Source organism: Schistocerca gregaria, chromosome 3, assembly GCF_023897955.1.
Source record: "Schistocerca gregaria isolate iqSchGreg1 chromosome 3, iqSchGreg1.2, whole genome shotgun sequence".
Lineage (NCBI taxonomy): Eukaryota > Metazoa > Arthropoda > Insecta > Orthoptera > Acrididae > Schistocerca > Schistocerca gregaria.
Window position 1 is genome coordinate 828068645 of NC_064922.1, and position 21471 is coordinate 828090115.

The window sequence follows — 21471 nt, forward strand, 5'->3', positions numbered from 1 at the left end:
ACGTCTTACCAATTGAAATCAGGACTCATCCGACCAGTCAACCGTTTTCCAGTCGTCTGGGGTCCAACTGATATGGTCACGAACCCGTAACTCTACTTGAGCCACTGCGTTGTCAGTGGTGAGAAGTAATGATTGAAATTTGATATCCTCGGCACTCTTCACACTGTAGATCTCGGAGACATATTGTGGAACTAGACTCGAATTGACACAGAGGCGGAATATTTACTTTGGCTTGTGCACAGACCAACATTCTTGTGAGTCTCAGGCGATTTCCCACGCTCCTTCAGGAAAATGCTGGCTTGTCCTAAATTTCAGCCACAGAAAATGCGATAAGCATGCACTAAACTACTATTTCATGCAGAACAAATGTTACACAACTCACAGTCGTAACTGACGACTGCGACTAGATGAAGAGCAGCTGCTTGCAGCGTCAAATAAAATCAATTTGCCAATCGTGTCGTACTCAACTGGGTTAAACACCAAGAAGAAGAAATATACTAAAAGACTTATGACCTTTCCGTATGTCATCATCCTGCCAGCCGTCGCTAACTTTAAAAGTAAGTATATGTATGAATGAGGCTAAACGTTACTGTTTTTACGTAAAGAAAAGAATTATCTTCTCAATAACCTTTAAAACGCGAGCTACACCTTTAATTATATACTGGGTGGTCCAATGATGGTGACCGGGCCAAATTTCTCACGAAATAAGCGTAAACGAAAAAACTACAAAGAACGAAACTTGTCTATTTTGAAGGGGGAAACAAGGTGGAGCTATGGTTAGCTTGCTAGATGGCGCTGCCATAGGTCAAACGGATATCAACCTCTTTTTTAAAATAGGAACTCCCATTTTTTATTACATATTCGCGTAGGACGTGAAGAAATATGAATGTTTTTGTCGGACCACTTCTTTCGCTTTGTGATAAATTGCGCTGTAATAGTCACAAACATATGGCTCACAATTTTAGACGAACAGTTGGTAAACTGTAGGTCTTTTGAAATTAAAATACAGAACGTAGGTACGTTTGAACATTTTGTTTCGGTTGTTCCAATGTGACACATGTACCTTTGTGAACTTGTCATTTTTGAGAACGCATGCTGTTACTGCGTGATTACCTTTAAATACCACATTAATGCAATAAATGCTCAAAATGATGTCTGTCAACCTCAATGCATTTGGCAATACGTGTAACGACATTTCTCTCAACAGTGAGTAGTTCACCTTCCGTGATGTTCGCACATGCATTGACAATGGGCTGACGCATGTTATCAGGCGTTGTCGGTGGATCATGATGGCAAATATCCTTCAACTTTCCCTACAGAAAGAACTACGGGGACGTTAGATCCGGTGAACGAGCGGGCCATGGTGTGGTGCTTCGATGACCAATCCACCCGTCATGAAATATGCTATTCAATACTGCTTCAACCGCACGCGAGCTGTGTGCAGGACATCCATCATGTTGGAAGTATTTCGCCATTCTGTCATGCAGTAACATCGGAAGAACATTACGTAGGAAATGCACCATTTAGATTGCCATCGATAAAATGGGGGCCAATTATCCTTCCTCCCATAATGCCGCACAATACATTGATCCGCCAAGGTCGCTGATGTTCCACTTGCCGCAGCCATCGTGGATTTTCCGTTGCCCAATAGTGCATAATATGCCGGTTTACGTTACCGCTGTTGGTGAATGACGCTTCGTCGCTAAATAGAACGCGTGCAAAAAATCTGTCATCGCCCCGTAATTTCTCTTGTGCCCAGTGGCAGAACTGTACACGACGTTCAAAGTCGTCGCCATGCAATCCCTGGTGCATAGAAATACGGTACGGGTGCCATCGATGTTGCTGTAGCATTCTCTCGTTTTTGAGATTCCCAATTCTCGCTCAATATGTCTGCTACTGATGTGCGGATTAGCCGCGACAGCAGCTAAAACACCTACTTGGGCATCATTATTTGTTGCAGGTTGTGGTTGACATTTCACATGTGGCTGAAAACTTCCTGTTTCCTTAAATAACGTAACTATCCGGCCAACGGTCCGGACACTTGTTTGATGTCGTCCAGGATACCGAGCAGCATACAGAGCACACGCCCGTTAGGCATTTTGATAACAACAGCCATACATTAACACGATATCGACTTTTCCGCAATTGGTAAACGGTCCATTTTAACACATATAATGTATGACGAAGCAAATACCGCCCGCACTGGCGGAATGTTACGTGATACCACGTACTTATACGTTTGTGACTATTACAGCACCATCCGTCACAAAGCGAAAAAAGTGGTCCAACTAAAAAATTCTTATTTCTTTACGTACTAAACGACTATGTAATAAAAAGTGGGGGTTCCTGCTTAAAAAAACGCAGTTGATATCCGTTTGAGCTATGGCACCGCCATCTAGCGGGCCAACCATAGCGCCATCTGGTTTCCCCATTCAAGCTAGACGAGTTTCGTTCTTTGTAGTTTTTCAGTTTGATGCTTATTTAGTAAGATATTTTTCCCGGTCACTATCAATGGACCACCCTGTATATTTGAATAAGTGAATTTTTCTATGTTCAGTTTCAGAACTCAAAATTAATTAAGTTTACAAAATAATGACAAGTTTTATTTATCCTTTTCTAAGTACAACTAGCTGGTAAATCTTACACAAAATTATAACACAAATCAGAAAAGGAATGGTGTTTAATAGGCAAAGCATGTATTGAGGTAGAAGCTACACAAATTTCCCCTTGAATTAATCCATTTTACAACAAATCCTCACTTTGTTTACTTGAGTCCACTGTGAGGCTCAACTCTGTTCAAATGAAATCAACTACAGCGACGTATGCCACAACCTACGGTTCACCTTAGAACAGGGAGCTGAGAATATCATTTAACATCCCTGCACCGGTGCAGAAATACTTCACCCCTTCACTTTGATTCAGGCGGCAGCAGAGAACGGCACGCTGTAAACGAGAAGAGCGGCGCGCTGAGGCAGCTGTAATGTTCTGACGCGTCCACGAAAATTTGCAAACTATGCAGCCTGGCATTTTGAGTATCAGAACTCGGGAGACTTCCCTATCAGAGCCCTGAAATCCTACAAAGTTCAATGTGAGGTGAACTCATTCGCTGCTCTGGGCAAACTAATTTAACTCACAGGCACGGCGATGTGTGCTGGAATTGCCAAACTTCACATGGCCTATTCAAAACGAATAAGTTCACCCTCATTACACACGAAATTTCCAAGTTGATACACAGTTCCACTGTCGGTACAGTTGGAAACTGCCACATGCTCTTAGTCCACCACAAGATAAAGACTACAAGTCTCACCCACTAGGGAACGACCTGAAGTTTTCCACCAGGGGAGGACCAGAAGATGAAGAAGGCAAAGAATCACAACCATTTTCCACCATGTCTTGGTACGGTAGCCAAATCAGCAAAAACCAAACTGTCTCCACATTGGAAAACCCAATCGAAGTATCCTATGCTCATTGAATTTCCCATTTTGAATTATTCTGTTGGCCTGGCAGGCAATCCAGTCACAGCACCCGGGTTTCCACGCTGAAGGTGCTCACCTCCGCTTAGCATATTCTCAAAGGCGCCAATCAGCGACTCCAAATCTCTCTTGCATGAAAAAAGGATTTTAGACTAGAGAGGTGTCGTTCTCATCGTAAGCATGGCCATGTTTTGACCGGGTTTCCACGCTGAAGGTGCTCACCTCCGCTTAGCACATTCTCAAAGGCGCCAATCAGCGACTACAACTCTCTTGTCTGAAAAAAGGATTTTAGACTAGAGAGGTGTCGTAATCATCGTAAGCATGGTCATGTTTTGACGAAAAACGTCTACCTAGATGGGGCTACATCTCTCATTCATGGAGAGATCTAATCTATCCAGGCCTGTTTTTGCTACTCGCTAAAAGAACCTGGCGACTTTCTTGTGTCAGAGAAGCTACAGTCTTGCCTGTACTAAACACATGCACATGTCACCCTGTCCTTTTCTTCCCAGCTTTTAACATGAAAAGTCATTGAGTTTTGTGACCTTTTTGCACAAAATATGAGTTTACACCAGTTTCTCTTAAATGGCTTCCTCCACCCACTTTCTGCCAACTGGGCGCCTTCGTAACAGACTGCCACTTGGCCTAGGTAAAATGTTTTCTGAATTGGTGCTCTTCTCTTCCACCCTAAGAGGAAGTATGAGAAGGCATTGGCCAGAATTCGTTCTGCAGTTACGATCCATTGAGTGCTGCTTCCCAGAATCTCTCACAGAGCACGGTCGCTGCACTCAGGATTTATGGCACCCAATTAATCTCTCTCCCTGTTCTCCGTCATCTCCACTACAGCCCCTCGAGTATTAGTTCTCTACAAGTTACTTCGTGAAGTTATATGATTATTCTGTCCACAATTTTCTTTTGTAAAAAGTCATTGACAGTGAGATCATGTCCTACAATATTAATGTTAATCTAGCTGATAATGTTGTCAAAGTGAGAGATTGGTGTGCCACCTCTCAACTCTTTCAAGCGCCTTTAGACTTCAAACATTTGCTTTCTTGTGCCAATCTTTTAATTTTAACATAACTGCTGCACTGATAATCCTCTATAATATGGTTCATTTATTTTAATTTTTGTCTACTCATACCATCTCCCCTCTAATGCTCTTGCCAGCGCCTAGATGCCGTAGTAGATGATTCACTAACATATCCCTTTTCTTGGCGAGAGCCTTCCATGCACATCCTCGTTCACCTGTATATTGTATTCCTCCTTCACTTCACACTTAATCTGTCTTAATTCTTAACATTCTTTGATAGCACCACATTTTTTATATTTCCACTATGTTGTTGTTGAGATGGATCACTTTCATACGTTGCTGAGCACCAGATGCACACATTCACAATTAATTTCTAACTTACGTAACACTGTCTGATAACAGTAGAATTTGTCTAATGAACAAACATTTCTTTCTATATGTTAACCTGCATCTGATACAATCTTTACTTCGGTCATCCTGTGCAATCTTGCTTCCTAGATAGGAAAATCCTTTCACTTCTTCCGCTGCCGTGTCACACCTAGCCCTACTGCTAAGCAAATCGTTTTTCTCAAGACTATTACCGTTCCGCACCTTGGCGTCCGCTATGTTTTGTTTGAAGGCGTGTCCTGTACCAAGAATGCTGTTCATTTACTTCTTGAGGACTGTTATGTCTTCCTTATATCTGGTCTGAAGCGTTACCTCGACTACGAACCTTAGCCCTGCATTCTTTTCTCAAGTAACCCATATTTCCTGGGTGGATTTGTGTGCTTCTCCTGGGGCTATTCTCTACGACACGGTCGGGTTTCTGGGGGTTGCTGCCTTTCTTCAGCCTCTAGATGATGGTCGTTCACAGAGCAAACAAAATTCCACGGAACTAAGATGACAGGGATGAGGGATTAGATATCATTAAGCAAACTGCAGTGGCTACTGACTTTCCCAACTCAATGATAGATCAGGACGATGATTCAAAATGAGGACAAGGGCCAGACAAGAGGATGAGTTATCCCTACAGCTGCTCACTTTTGTTCTAGTGCAGCTGCTTAGAAAAATGCCAAAATAATTCTAAGGCTATTATTATTCTACAGTATAACTCATCTTCCTTACCTATCATTTTCTGACGACACTGAATTTCTCTCCAGTAACAGACTATAACAAAATCATTTTGTGGAGGAAGTACCAGAAATAGCACCACAAGGAGAATATGAGGTGTATCGGAGAAAAGCGATAGGGGTTTAACAAACAACTTTAAATCCCAAGAAACGAGAAAAATTGCAAAATGGACAAATTCCGATGCTTAAGTTAAATTGATAAACCGATAGCAATAAATCGGTAATGTAACAAAGTGATAATTGTAAAATAATAAATAACATTTCAACTCACGTAGAACAAACATAATACAGACATCCATAAAAAACGGCAAAATTAAGACATTTTAAAACTGAGTTTCTTCAGGTATAGGAAATTATAATAACCGGTGCCAGACCTTAAAAATATCAGAAAAAAAGAAAGGAAAGTTCTGTGAGAAGTCTTAAAACTTAAATGAGAAAACTGAATTTGGAAGCAAAAGAAACCAGAGGGAATCTATCGAGATACAGGAAAAACGTTCAAATGGTTCAAATGGCTCTGAGCACAATGGGACTCAACATCTATGGTCATCAGTCTCCTAGAACTTAGAACTACTTAAACCTAACTAACCTAAGGACAACAGGAAAAAAGTCAAAGAGACAATAAGAAACAGCGATTATTATTTTATGGTGAGTTTCGAGAAAGTAATTAGAACAGCCTCATATCGAAAGTTCGGAATGTAGCTTTTTTGACGAGGTACCAAGGAAACCGGCTAACAGAAATGCATGAAGACTTATAGGAAATTCGAGTACAAAAAGATTTTTCAAGATGAAGTATGATTTCAAGCAACAATGACTAGTCAAGGAGTGAATATTTCACTCTGCAGCGGAATGTGATCTGCTTTGAAACTACCAAGCAGAGTAAAACAGTATGCTGGATGGAAACTCGAACCCGGAACCTTGACTCTAGAGTACAAACGCTCCTCCAGAATGACTATAAAGGCAAGACTCGCGACGTCCACTCACAGCTCTACTTACACAAACTTACAGGTTCGAGTCCCAATCAAACGCATAGTCTTAATCAGCTGGCAAGTATGTTTTGTAAAGTACACATGCTGTGCTGTGGGGCGATCTGTATGGTTGGAAATGAAGAACACACTTCTACACCGCGATAGCAATGTATACACTTTTATTGTTCCAAGATGGTGGATTTCAACAGTCTTATGCAGCCATCGTCCGGTCTTCCGGAACTTGTTATAAAATTGCCGTATTACATTACGTGAGGTCAAAGCTTAAAAGCACATATGAGTATACATATCTTGATGAAAACCCAGTTGGGAAAATGCTCACAATTGATAAAATACAAACAGTTAATAACATACAAAGAGATGACAAAATCCTCGTAGACACATATCGGCGGCGAATGTGACTCAGAGTCATGCAAATTACCAACTTGGTTTTCATCAAGGTAGGCCTATGTATACGTGTGGGGTGCCTCTTATGCTTAGACTTTATGAAACTTAACATGGCAATTTTATAACAAGTTTCATAAGAACAGATCATCAGATCAGTTGATTACAGCATAAATCTGTCGAAACCGATTGTCTTGGAACACTAGAAGTGTTTCGGCGCAAAGTCAAATGCTGGCATGCAAGTCGGGAAGGGCAGAGAAGAGATGGCTGTGAGAAAACGTCAGCCAATCACACGCTGACCGGACCTCCCTCCAGGACGACAACACAACACCAGCGGCCGCTTAGTGAAGAGGACATAAGCGCCGCGACCGACTGGTGTTAGCCCAGTTCAATAGCAGCATCAAGATTAGCGACTTCGATAGCAGCGTCAGCGCTAGTCACGTCGCTTGTACTCTCTATGTAGCACAGACTTGGGATTGTCTATACTAAAGAAGATTGATTACACTAGTCAACAGTGGTTTTGGTACAGACAAAGTACATATGAAACTTAATTTTATATTGCAATTAGACATAAAATGTGAAATCAGAAAGTGTCCAACATGTCAGGATTAAAAGTTATGACCTGGAAGTTATATAACACAGTTGAATTTACTGTAAAATTTTTACATCTTTGTGTTTGAAAGGAGTGTGATGAAAGTTAGTGCACTGACCTTTTTGTTCTTAACTTTAATGTTAACTACTTTTTAAATGTAATATGTAACATTAGTGTATTTTACACTGTCTACTCAAACTCTTCAGCTACATACATTTGCTTACTCTTCCTTCTATATTATCTCAAGTGTATGAATTTTCCTTTTCTTTTTCAGTATTTAATCCGGCTAAGTTCACTCCACAGAAAAGTGTTTTGTCGGCATTGAAAATACAACACGAAGAAATCAAAACGTGGGTGTACAAACCATCCAGATTCATCTTGTTATATATGTGGTGAATTTACGACAAGGAAACAAAGCTGACCAATTTCTAACTTACTGAAGACGTCGTATCGTTTATACTTCAAACGTCAACTGGGAGATCAGGATAAAGATTGGGCACCTCACATAACTTGCACTACGTGCAATTCTAAACTATCACAATGGCTGAACGGAAGAAAGGGCACTTACCATTTGGCATATCGATGGTCTGGAGAGTGCCTCAAGATCATGTTGGTGATTGCTGCTTCATTTGGACTACTGTAACTGGCTTTTCATCAAAGAATACGAAGAATATTAAGTACCGCAACCAACCTCAGCAATTAGGTCGGTTCTCCACGGTGAAGATCTGCCAGTTCTAGCTCCTGCACTAGTGTGGGAAGAAGTTCGTAATTCTGATCATCAATCTACAGACGCGGAGGAAGCACAATGTCAATCAAGTGAAGAGGAGCACTTTCCAGAACAAAAACCACATTTAATTACACAAGCAGACTTGAGTGACCTATTTTGTGATTTATACTTATCCAAGGAGCATGCAGAAGTTTTATTTTCATGTCTTAAATAATGGAACTTTAGGCAATGTAATAAAGGTCTGATGACATATTACCGTACGTTGGGCAACGTTTGTACTTGTAGTGATGTAGTAGGATTATTAAATAGTTAAACATACTATAAGATACTGCTGAGTGACGCTTGTTTAGTGACACTTCCAAGACAAGTCTGAAGGCTGTACTATTGCATAATGCTAATACGTTTCCATCTGTACCTGTATGGTACTCTGTGACTATGAAAGAGAACTACGTAAAATTGTCAGAGATACTTGAAGTTATTATGTATGAGGAAGAAAATTGGAAAATATGTGGTAATCTTAAGGTGATTGGTTTACTAACTGGTCTCCAAACTGATTTCACAAAGTATTGCTGTTTCCTTTGTCTTTGGGGCAGCCGTGCAACAGGTACACATTATACAGTTAAGCGGTGGCCACCATGAGAGAAATTGGCTCCAGGAAGTGAAAATGTGAAATATGTACCTTCGGTGGATTCTTAAAATGTTTTCGTCCCCCACTGCATATTAAGCTCGGCTTTATGAAGAATTTTGTCAAGGGAATGGGCACAAATCCTAATAGTTTCATGTATCTACGTGAAGTGTTCCCTGAACTAAGTGACGCGAAATAGAAAGAGAGGATTTTTATTGGCCCACAAATTAGGAGGTTAATGCACGATAAGAACTTCGAAGAAAAATTAAGTCAGTTAGAACTTACAGCTTCGCGTTCTTTTAAGGATGCCGTTGAAGGCTTCCTAGGGAATACAAGAGCAGAAAACAGAGACTTGTTATTGTCTTTTTGACAACTATAAAAATCTTGGATGCAGAATGTCACTAAAAACGCACTTCCTCCATTCTCATTTAGATTTCTTCCCTACCAATTTGGGAGCGGTTAGTGACGAACACGGAGAAAGGTTCCAACAGGACATTTTGCGAATTGATAGCCGCTATAAAGGTAGACAGATGCTTTCAATGTTAAGTGACTACTGTTGCTTTTTGAAGCGTGAAAGATATATATCCCACAGAAGGACGTTGTCATCAGAAAGACTTAACCCTTCACCATCAGCATCATCATCGAGCAAACGAATGTTGCAATTTTTCTTGTAAAAATGTACATTAGGACCAGGACACTAGAGTAAGATAGTTTAAAGGGATTAAGTATGTTATACATTGTCTAAATTTAGTGTAGACCACCCTCTAAGCATTCATGGTGGTGTCTGATTGTACTATATCGTGTCTCCCAACCACTTTCGCGCAACGACGCTCTGAGCGTGTTTTTTAGGGAACTAGTTTGAACCTGGGACCTGTTGCTGGTAAGGAGACGCCAGATCACACATGACATGTAGAATTCAGAAGAGTTCAGTGAGACTAGCGGTGATATAACCAAATACTAAATGATCTCAGCGTCAGCTCCACTGCACTCCCTGTAAAAGAATCTTAATTCTAACTGAATATAGTGGAAAGGGTTCAAGGCTTTCCTATTTTTAGTTAGCTGGTAAAATAACGTCGAAGAAGCAGTTAAGTTTACCATTGGAAATTTTATTCTACTCACAAAACATCGTTTATAAATTGCACTATTGATAAAAGGAAATGTTTTAATACAGGATGGTAAAAACCAACTGCGTTCAACAAAAATGTGAACGAATATTCCCTAAATGGGTTTCCAAGTTCTACAATCGATCGAAGGATGACCTATGCCATATCACATCTATAATCTAGGTTTAATTTAAGTTTCACAAAAGAGAAAACTATCAAAATGGTCTACAGTGACCCTCAATTATCTTTAATAACTTATTTAACTTGTCATAAATTACAGTGGCTGATGTGGCTTCTCAATAACTATATAAAAGAAAAATCATCGCGTTTCAGATCTTTTCTTCAAGTGGCAAATGTGAACACCATGAGTTTTAATTAACGATCGGCACTAGTATTAAGCAAAAAGGGGATCTAACAGATGAGACTTCTGCAGTTCTTAGTGAAGCCTTATGCTCTCAAAAATGCGGCATCGCGTGCGTTCATTACCTTGTCGGTTTTTAAGCAGCGTCAGGGCGGCAGCGGCCGGCGCAGCAGCCATCCAGCTCGCCGTCTCGGAACCAACTCTTCTCTAACTTCTCCTTACTACAATTTACCGAAGTTAGTTTAAAAAAAACTATCTGGCTACGTTTTCATCTGACCAATCAGGGTCTCAATGTTAACCTATAGCTCCGCCTACAAAAATTCTGTCTATCCAATGAGAAAAGTTATACTTTTCTTGGTGGGGCAATGTTTTTAAAGTTTGCAACGTAACAGAGACGCTAAAAAGTCTCACGCTAAAACCTGCAGCTGGTGTGGTCCTTTTAGCGTTATCGTGAGATCTATACTGTTCTTCTGGAGGGCTCTATCTTTTAACATGGGCTTGGGAGTGATCCTAATGTAACAGACACGCGAAAAAGTCTCACGCTAAAACTTGCGGGTGGTAGTGGCCCTTTTGTGTTATCGTAAAATCTATACTGCTTTTCTGGAGGGCTCTAGCCTTTAACATGGGCTGGGGGTTGTCCTTGACATACCTGAGACGCGAAAAAGCCTGACGCTAAAACGTGCGGGTTGTATAGTTGTACAGGTAGGCTCGGGGCGTGGGTGCCCAGCCCCTCCCCACGGTTCTGCTCTCGGCTTCTGCCCTCGTTTCTCCCCTCGGAACTGCGTCGGTCTCACGGTGGGAAGGTACGACATGCATTTAGGCATTCTTGTGTTAGTCTGTGGTATTCCATTTGCGCACTCGTTACTCGTATTACTTTGGTTAATTTAATGTCACAATTTATTCGGAGCTATGTGACATACTACTGGATTTGCTTATCATGTCAGGGTTTTCATGTAAGGTGTTGGATTTGCCTGACACCTTACAACCCTAGTCTCTGATTTAAAAATAGGCATTTATAAACCTTCGTAACGAAAAATTGGAGGGTGACGGCGAAAATCTAACTGCATTGTCAGATTCAACAGGTCCAAATTAGTTATGTCCAACACGTTTTATCTCTGTCCCTGAAAAAAAAGGTTTTTTTGTTGTACAGTGTTATTATCTATGTCACCCTTTCCTTGCGACACGTCTGTGTAATTGGTAAAGTTAAGAATTGTGTCTTTTCTTGTTGTAATAAAACTCATTAATACGCCTTGTTTGATTGTTTGTTTAGCGAACCGAGAATGTAGGCTTCCTAGATACCACAAAAAGCGTCTACACTGCTGTCGCGGCTTAAGAACTGTATTAATTTCCTCGTAGCAAGCTTCAACAGTCAAATAATTTGGTAAGAAACTTGCTCGACAAGCTACAGGACAGTCGGAAAAACATAATAAAACACAGCTAACGAACCAAGATAACAAAATAAGTACTACACAAGTTCCAACGTGATCCCTAGCTAAAATGAGAGAGAGAACAGAGTCAGCAAATGTAAGATGGATGTTATTTATGTTATTTGGTCAAAACGTGTTTATCTTACGTGTAACCATGTTAAATGGATCTGAATGAGGTCTGCCTGTCTTTTGGATTTCATAAAAAACAGAATTTGCCGCTGCACTCACCTTTAATAGAAATGGTTACTTATGCACAACGCTTTTCGGCAGCATGCTTTCATCATCAGGTATTCATCCTTTAATTAAACATTGTTTTGTAAGCAAACATGCGCTGCTGGTACAATGGTTTTGCCGGCCGCGGTGGTCTAGCGGTTCTAGGCGCTCAGTCCGGAACTGCGCGACTGCTACGGTCGCAGGTTCGAATCCTGCCTCAGGCATGGATGTGTGTGATGTCTTTAGGTTAGTTAGGTTTAAGTAGTTCTAAGTTCTAGGGGACTGATGACCACAGATGTTAAGTCTCATAGTGCTCAGAGCCATTTGAACCATTTGAACAATGGTTTTATTTATGTGTGAGCCAACAACAAGAACTTCGTACTTTTTAGGTGTGTAGGCACGCAAAATAGTGGTTAATTAATACATGAGCACCTGATGATGGTAGTGTGCTGCCGAAACGCGTCGTGCCAAAGTAAATAGTGTCGTTAAGAGTGACTGAAGAAGTGGATTGTGTTGTTTAAAAAATCCATAACGTGATCAATTAGCAAGCAAATATTGACACTAGAAGGTGGAGTCGATTTTAGTCCTCCAGAAAAGGAATTATTTCTGGCTGTGCGCCGGTAGGTGATCCCGCTGTGTTGTCGGCAGGTGAGTTACCGACCTGACTCCGGCAGGCCGCGACAAGTGTGTCCTAACGACCCGTCCGGAAGCCGCGTCAGGAAGCGAGGCAGCCGTCCCTAATTGTCACCGCCGTCCTTTGTTTGCCCGCCGCCACAGGGAGCATCCCTCCACCCCCGCACGGCGAGGCCGGCTCCTGTTAGCCCCTCCTCGTTCACAGACGCTGTCTCCTCGTCTGCGGCGGCCGCTGCCGGTATTCAAATGGCGTCACGCATGTGGCGGGCCCTTAATTAAAGTGACGCGCTGGAGCGGGCGCGTCCTCGGGTAAAATATCGGCCCCGGACATATCGAATTTAATTCCCTATACTTTCGAGGAATGTATAAATATTTCAGGGGGAGGGGCACTAATGACTGAGGACGAGATCGCGCCCGCGTCGGGTTTCTATGACTGCGTCATTTGCATAGGAAAGGGACAGGCAGTTCGTTAACGCAAGTCGTGGGACGATTCACGTCTGCTCCCGCGCCGGAATGGGCAGTTCCCAGCCGTCGTAAAGACAATGGCGCCGAGAACGGCCCCAATCACGACTGCAGCTGTCGCTTCGCGTGGCGTACCTGCGGTTATAAATGCTATCGGAATGAGCCGGTCACCGGGAAGATAGCGACAGGAAACTGACCCACGTACAGGAGAAGAGTCTCAAGCCTATCTGGTACCATCAATTCAGAGGTACCTGATTGGTAAATTAATATAACTGTAGCGGGAAAACACGGAGATGGGCTAACTTTTTCGACTTGGTCAGACAGTAGGAGCGAAGATAGTTCCAAAATTAATGTCTCTCACTGCGCTAAGACTAACAGAGGTACAACATAGTGTAACAACGGTAATACATACAATACTTGTTGTCTCTGCAGATAAACCTTACTGCTGTAAGGGTTTTGTTTAAAGGGGTGACTTATCCGATAAGACAACACCATTCGTTACTTAATTTTCCCGCTGATGAATGGTGTCACGTTCCAGAGACAATCAAGGTGAAATCACTCTCTTAAAAGTGGAGGAAACATAATTCCCGGGAGACAACTGTCACACAGACCATCTTTAAAAGCCACAGAGACTTGCAAGTCTGCAGGACGTAATCTGGACTGAACGGTCGACGCGATAATAGCCTCAAGTAAAATTTTGTGACTGAATAGTATGAAAATCCAAGAACTCCGAACAATTAGTATAAAATCAGTTTCTTAAATGTGAAGGACAACATAATTCCCTGGAGACGGTTCTCACATACACCATCTTTCAAAGTCACCGAATTTTGTGATATGCTCCTTGGTGATATAATAGGACCTGGCATTGTTGTGCTGCAAACGGGTAAGTCCACTTCAGCAAATATTCACAGCAAGACATTGTACAGTGGATAGTGAAGGGTACTTGGTACCACTGTTAGCGAGTTTCTGGCAGTTGTATACAGACTGCCCATCCTTGCCTGTTAGCCAGGCAGGTAAGGTGCGGCAAGTTATCGGCAGAACGAGCAGACTGCTTTACTGGCATTCATGCGAAGCTACGGCCAACCAAAGCAGACTAATGCAATTTTGCTTGTCTGCTCGTGTTTCTGGTGTGCTAAGCTGCAAAGCAATTTTTTCTGTACGCTTCCGTTGTAGTTATGAGTAGGGCTCGGAAGTAGACGAAAAGTCTTCTTATTTATTTATTTATTTTTTACACGAATATCACAAGAAGAGTGGCAATGAAATATATATTTATTTTGGGTCATTGTAGGCCAGAATATGCTGGCACTTTATTTGCCTCCATTTTTCCTTTTCGTTGTATTTCGGGATATTTTTTTTTTATTTCGATATGAACGGTTCTCTCTGCAACTTCTCCCTCTTTCGACTAGTACTGACTACTCTCAACTAGAACCATCATGACGTCACCTCTGCTAGATTTTTGTCTGTGGTAAGTTGAGATTCTTTGCACCTAAGAACTTGAAGATGTCTATTATGCCACAAAGCAAACTGAAGTAGGTTTTGGAAGTGTATTTTCTGTACCTGTAGTGTGCTCCAACCAAATGTGGTTCCATTTATACCAATTTTAATTACTTTTTCCACGTTGTGTATTGTGGGTTCGCTGAATTCATTCTAAGTGACCCAAATAAATCGTTATAAATTCCTCAAAAACATTTTAGCAAACATAGAGTTCGTTATTCATATTATAATTATCTAAAAAATTCATATCTGAAAGACAAAGCTTTTAGTTCATACGAATCCATCCTTCGGACTACGTTGCATACCACCACAAACTGGCTTTTCATCCACAGACTCATACTCACGCGCTTGTGAGCCACTGAGTCTATGACCTTCTTCCAAATATTTATGGAGTGCTGGTCAAATTTACAGACATGTCGTAACGTCCGTGAGGTTCCCGAATGCAGGTTTAGTAACTTTTAATACAATTTCCGCTGCGACACATCCACCGCTTTATTCGAAGTTGCCCCTCAAACACACGACGAGTTTCCCCGTACTGGATTTGAGCTCTGTTTCGTGACTGTTACGTATTCCCCAGATCTTAATTTCTCCTGAATCTTCTTTAAACTTGGCTCGTTCATCTGGCTGCTCCTGCCTTTATGATGAATGAGCTGCAGTGAAAGTACTTACGCAAACACAAACCTGGCTATTCAGTAGTCCCTTTGGATTGGTAGCGCATCTTGTTGTCAGGTGCAGCAGACTGAACGCTTCCCATGGAGCTTGCCAGGCTAGCGGGAACCCAAGTTGACCTGTTTTAATCACTCTGATTCACTCTTGTATCTCTGTTGCTGCAGGATGAGGTGCTGTAACAGTTGCTGCGAAGATATTGGCAGACAGGTGGAAAGAGTATCTGTACACCCCTGGTTCCTGACATATTCCATCATTGTATGTAGCAAGAAAAATACAAGTTCCATCTGGAAGTTTCGGTGATTGCTCTCAGAAAATGAAGGAAACAATAGTTATAAACAAAACAGTTACTGGCCTTCAAAGTGATCACCATTAGCTACATCACACTAATGGCATCGATTGTTAATCTGTCGGAAACCGTCAGATAACGCATCATGTTGTCAGGTGCAGCAAACTGAACGCTTCCCATGAAGCTTGCCAGGCTAGTGGGAACACAAATTGATCTGTTTTAATCACTCTGATTCACTCTTGTATCTCCGTTGCGGCAAGATGAGGTGCTGTAGTAGTTGCAGCGAAGATATGGGCAGACAGGTGGAAAGAGCATCTGTACACCCCTGGTTCCTGACACATTCAATCATTGTATGTAACATTTTTAATCTGTCGGAAACCGTCAGATAGCGCATCCTGTTGTCAGGTGCAGCAGACTGAACGCTTCCCATGAAGCTTGCCAGGCTAGCGGGAACCCAAGTTGACCTGTTATAATCACTCTGATTCACTCTTGTATCTCCGTTGCGGCAGGATCTTCTTGTCGAGCCGCTAGAAGCACCTTTCTCACACGCTGCTGGATATCCGCATCATTACAGGAGATGATACCTGGTGCTGCCACGATCCGGAGAACAAGCGACAGTCAGTGGCATGGTGTTCATCGTCTTTCCCACTTCCTTCGAGTAGATATTCACGATGGATCATGACCTTGTTGTCGAAGAACCATCTTAATCCTCAATGTTATAAGCCGGCTGTTTTTGGGATACGGCAAAGACAACGAACAGCATGCCATTGACTTTGGCTTGGTCTATGAATCGTATTGTTGGCACCAGGTCTCTTCTCCTGTAATGATACGGATATCCAGCAATGTGGGACCACGGTGCTTCGAGCGACTCCACAACAAGCGTTCGCTGACGGTTTTCAATAGAGGTACACTGTTGTCAGGAGTGTGTTGCTACTAATGGTGATTACTCAGGTACGTAAAGGTACTTTGCTTGTAACTATTGTTTCCTGTGTTCTATGAGACCATTCGCTGAACGTTTCAGACGCACCTTGTAAAACTGTGTATTCGTGAGTACGCGCACCGACTAAAGTGGCGAAAGAAGATGGTTCAAAATCCTGCTTGATCGTCTACATTTTGGTCTTTCGTGGTTTTCGTAACACGCTTTCAATATATCACGAGCAGCTGCCGTTCAGCTTCGTCTCTTATAATCTTGCCGTCGACTGTATGTTGAATATTAGGCGTCGTGGATACTCTAATCTGTTTTATTCTCACCATCCCAATGTAAGAGACACTGCGCTCGTGGCAAAATGGTCGTCCTCTCTTCCTCAAATACCTGTAATTTTACTGTACAGATTTTACGGGAACAAGTCACCTTTTTTCCGATGGCTCGGATGCCAGTTCTTTGTATACCCTACCGTTATGCTTTTATATTGCTGCCCTGGCTGCATTATTTCTTAACTGCTTCGGTGTCTGCTCTTATACCTTCAACGGGCAATCACATGAAAACGAGATATGGACAAATGCAAGTAAACTGTTTATTACTTGAAAAGTACTCGCCATAACTGTTAATAAATTTATTCCACTGTGAGACAAGACGGCCAACGCCTTTATGGAAAAAATATTTGCTGTTTTCTACGCAACCGTGATTGTGCTCATGTGCGCACCTCTCGTCCGAGGCAAATCGACTACCCTGAATATATTTTTTGAGCGCCCAGAAATTTGGAAATCAGACGGGGAGAAATCGGGATTTACGGAGGATGTGTAAGGGCTGCCCAGCGAAGTTCTGCAACGCGATCGAAAACATCTTGTCAACATTTGGGCAGGCATTTTGTAGTCAACTTTGTTTCGCAAAGTCCTTATCCCTCCCCATGCAATTGCCACGTATCTGGAGCCCTGAAGAGAGACATTCTTAGCCGTGGATTTGCTTTGGACAAAGAGATGCGCGCCTGGGTGAAATCACGGTTCCTAAGCAATCGCAAATATTTTCTCATGAAGGCATTGACCGTCTTTTCACACAGTGTGATTAATATATTTAACAGCTAATGTGATGCTTTTGAAATAATAAACAGTTTACCTACTTTTTTCCGTCTGCGTTGTTTCCATTTGACTGACTCTGACTTTATACGGACTCGAAACACTGGAGTAGTAGTCCTGAATTGGTCACGCTAGAGTAGTTGTGTGGGGTTTTTCATACAGTTGGGCTTCACTTTCCAACGATCTTTCCAAGAAATGCATGTCTTCCTTTAGCCTTCCATAGACCTAACATTGTGTGCTAGGTCTAGCTCATACCAGATTTCAGTGCAACACTAATTGTTTAAAGTATGACACAGGTTACAGAAATCTGCCACTGATATTCTAATGTAATACTCTCCTGGTCTATATGAAGCAGACATACTGTCTACGTTTCCTGTGTTTCCTTAAACTCGTTCAGCGCCGATACTTCTCTACCGACAACATCATCATAAGTAAATAATACGACAGTGCTGATAACCCTACCTGACAAAAATTTTATGCATACTGAGACAATTAGGTTTGCCGTTCCACTTCGTTAGGACATACATGATGTTACTTTGGGTACTGGTAAACTTTCGCCTTATTAACCAACTATTACACAATTTGTACTATATGAGCACCGCAGGTGTCAGCGAGATGCTGCAGAGCGCCAAATTTGCACCTGGTGGCCAAAATTGGAACTAATTTTTTTGCAGCGTTAGTGTCAGCTTTAGCGAATTGGAATATCTACCACGTTTCGCTGCCATAGAATAATTACAGCTCACACTGGAACTTCGTGAGTAGGATAATGGTCCTTACCGATGTAAAGTTCTTTGAGTCAGTTTTATATTTGAGAAGATATTTCATATTAACGTATCTTTCTTACAGCACGCTACAATGCCAAACGCCTTTCGAGAAAGCAGTAGGCCTATGTCAAAATATCTTTTACTTGCGACTACAAAGACGATCTTATTTCCTGATCATAATCTTATTTTTAGAGGATATCTGAATTTTCGTCAGGAATGTAATAATATTTCGTCTATTCATACGAGCAAGGATTTCAAACAAGTTGAATGATCATTACATGACGCTCTAGCGCTTATCAAATGAACGTGTGACAAAACATATTCTTCTTATTTGGAATATCTCTACATGCAGTAGAGCACTACAGAGGGTGATCATTATTAGCGTTTATAAAACCTCGAAACGACAAAGATGATGCTCAAGCAAGTAATTTCAAGTAAGATACTTTTGGGCTATTTCCCAACGTTTGTGGCCCACGAAAATGTTGGGAAACATCCCAAAAGTGGATTACAAATGTAGAACATTTGACGTCACCATATGACGTACCCCACCAAACACAGAGCGATTGGGCTTGTCGATCCTATCCCTGCCGGTAGATGTCAGTGCTACACATCGCTTTGCTAGACTATTCTGTTTTCGAACACCTTTTGTAAATGTCATCTGTTGTACACGTAGCACTTACAAGATTATATCCCTCGCTGTAATCAAGGAAACACAGTTCTAATTTTTTGTTTCTTTCATTTCTCATTTTTCTTTTTTTTTTACTTTGTTTCAGAAAAGAGCATGTAGGTCATTTACTACTAGCGATGCAATTTGGAAGCTTATACTTATTAACTTGTAACGCAGCACGGTAGGTTTTTGTTGTACTGCACTTTGCAATTAGCCAGCGAAGGTCGAGAGATCTGAAATAAAATAACAAATCCTATCTCAATGTAAAAACATAATTGTCTAACGTAGTGCAAAAAAACTGCTGCCTACCCGACGCAAGACTTGAACGCTGACCACCACAAAATAAAGTCGCGCACGTAGACCCCCATTAAAACCGGAGTGAATACTAGAGTTGGGGTGGGATGAACATCTTTCACGGGGAGATAGGCTCCACCGTTGCAGCTGCGGCCACGTAATTTCGTCTGGTGACGTCACAGGTTCAACATTTGTCATCAAGTTTTGGGGTATTTCCCGACATTTGCAGCCCCATGTGTATTGTTTTAAATTACTTCTCTGCGTCGTCTACATTGCTTCTGGGGTTTTTAAACGTTAATAAGAATCACCCTGTCGTAAGGTAGGTACTTGGTGACAATTGTTGAACTATATGAAAAGAAATTTAAATTAGTTGCAAACTAAGGCGTGAACACACTTTATTCAGCTTGTAAACGTCGCTACAGGTATTCGGATTTAGGTTGTGGCACGTTCGATATGTCTCCATGACCGGTTGAACTGTCGGAACATCGATGTGGTCGATGACCCCCTGAATGGCTGTTTGCTGCTCAGGAATGGTTTGGGGTTATTGCTGTAAACCTTGCCTTAACATAGCGCCCCTAAAATGTAGTCGCATGTGATCAGTTCCGGAGAATATGGCGGCCAATCGCGGCCCATGCCAGTCGCCTCTGGGTACCCTGGAGCCAGAGTGGGGTCCCTAAAATGCTCATCCAGTACATTAAGCACTTTCCTGCTTCGATGGGGTCGAGCTCCGTCTTGCATGAACCACATCGTGCCGAAATCAGGGTCACTGTGGATAAAGGGGATGAAATAGTCTTCCAAAACCTCCACGTACCGTTCGGTAGTCATCTTGCCATTAAGGAGTTGCTTACCGATTATTCCCTGACTAGACATTGCACACCATACAACCACCAGTTGAGGGTGAAGAGACTTGTCGATCGCAAAATGCGGATTCTCAGTTCTCCAAACGTTCCAATTTTGCTTATTGACGAACCCGTCTGCATGAAAGTGGGCTTCGTCACTAAACAAGACCATACTAATTCCCATCTTGCCCCGCTGCCAACCGAGCTGTTTGAATGACCCAACGCAAATCGTTCAGCAGTTATGACGATTTTATTTAATATAATTCAATAATTTTCACCCAGTAGATACTCGTAGTCTTCCAGGAATGTCACAGGCTTCGAATATTGATATGCTCTATGCTCCTGTTACAGATTTACGTTTGGGATATAGATTTGTAAAATAATCCAGCAGGTTTACCCTTCTATAAATATGAGCCGTTTTCAAGTCTCATATGACTGTTCCCTACCCAACAAGTACCTGATAAATATGGGTAATGACGGAGGCTACTAAAACTAAATTAAACTAATCTCCGTGCGAACAGGCCTTGGCAGGCCCAGTGGAACCGACTGGTTGCCGTGTCATCCTCAGCCCACAGGCGTCGCTCGATGCAGTTATGGAGGAGTATGTGGGCAGCACACCTCTCTCCTAGCTGTAAGTCAGTTTACGAGACCGGAGCCGCTACTTCCCTATCAAGTAGCTCCTCAGTTTGCCTCACAAGGTCTGAGTGCACCCCGCTTGACAATAGCGTTCGGCAGACCGGATGAACACGCACCTACGCGCCAGTGCTGCCCTGTAGCGCTTAGCTTAGGTGATCTGACGGGAAACGGTGTTACAATTGCGGCAAGGTTGTTGGAGACTGAGGCTACTACCGTGGCGTATTATAGGTAAAAACGAGTAAGCATTCCGATAGGGCCTCGTTCTTGCTGATTTTGGGCAGTATAACTTCAGTCTCAGTAATGGTTGTGTTTATTTCAATCTCAAAAGTGTAAGAGTGTGCGTGATGGTCAATACTGCTACAAGGTCTGGAGCACGTGGTTAAACGTATCCTTAAATGTATTGTTTTATATTACTGACTTCTGTTTACTGTGTTCAAATTCAACTCCGGACTTATTCACTTGAGACTGGATAGAGAGGTTCGATGCGTTCGCCCATTTCATATTGGTCGAAAACCTCCAGTGAGTTTCTGAAAAGCCTTTAGTAGTTAACTGCGTGGAAAATTATCACAGGCTTTGAATATAAATGTTTTCACTGATCACCATTAAATTCTTTATCAGTTAAACTAAATTTCAATTCGTAGTGAGGATGTAGCAGCCTTTTTCCTTAATATTTTCTAAGTAGTACTATTA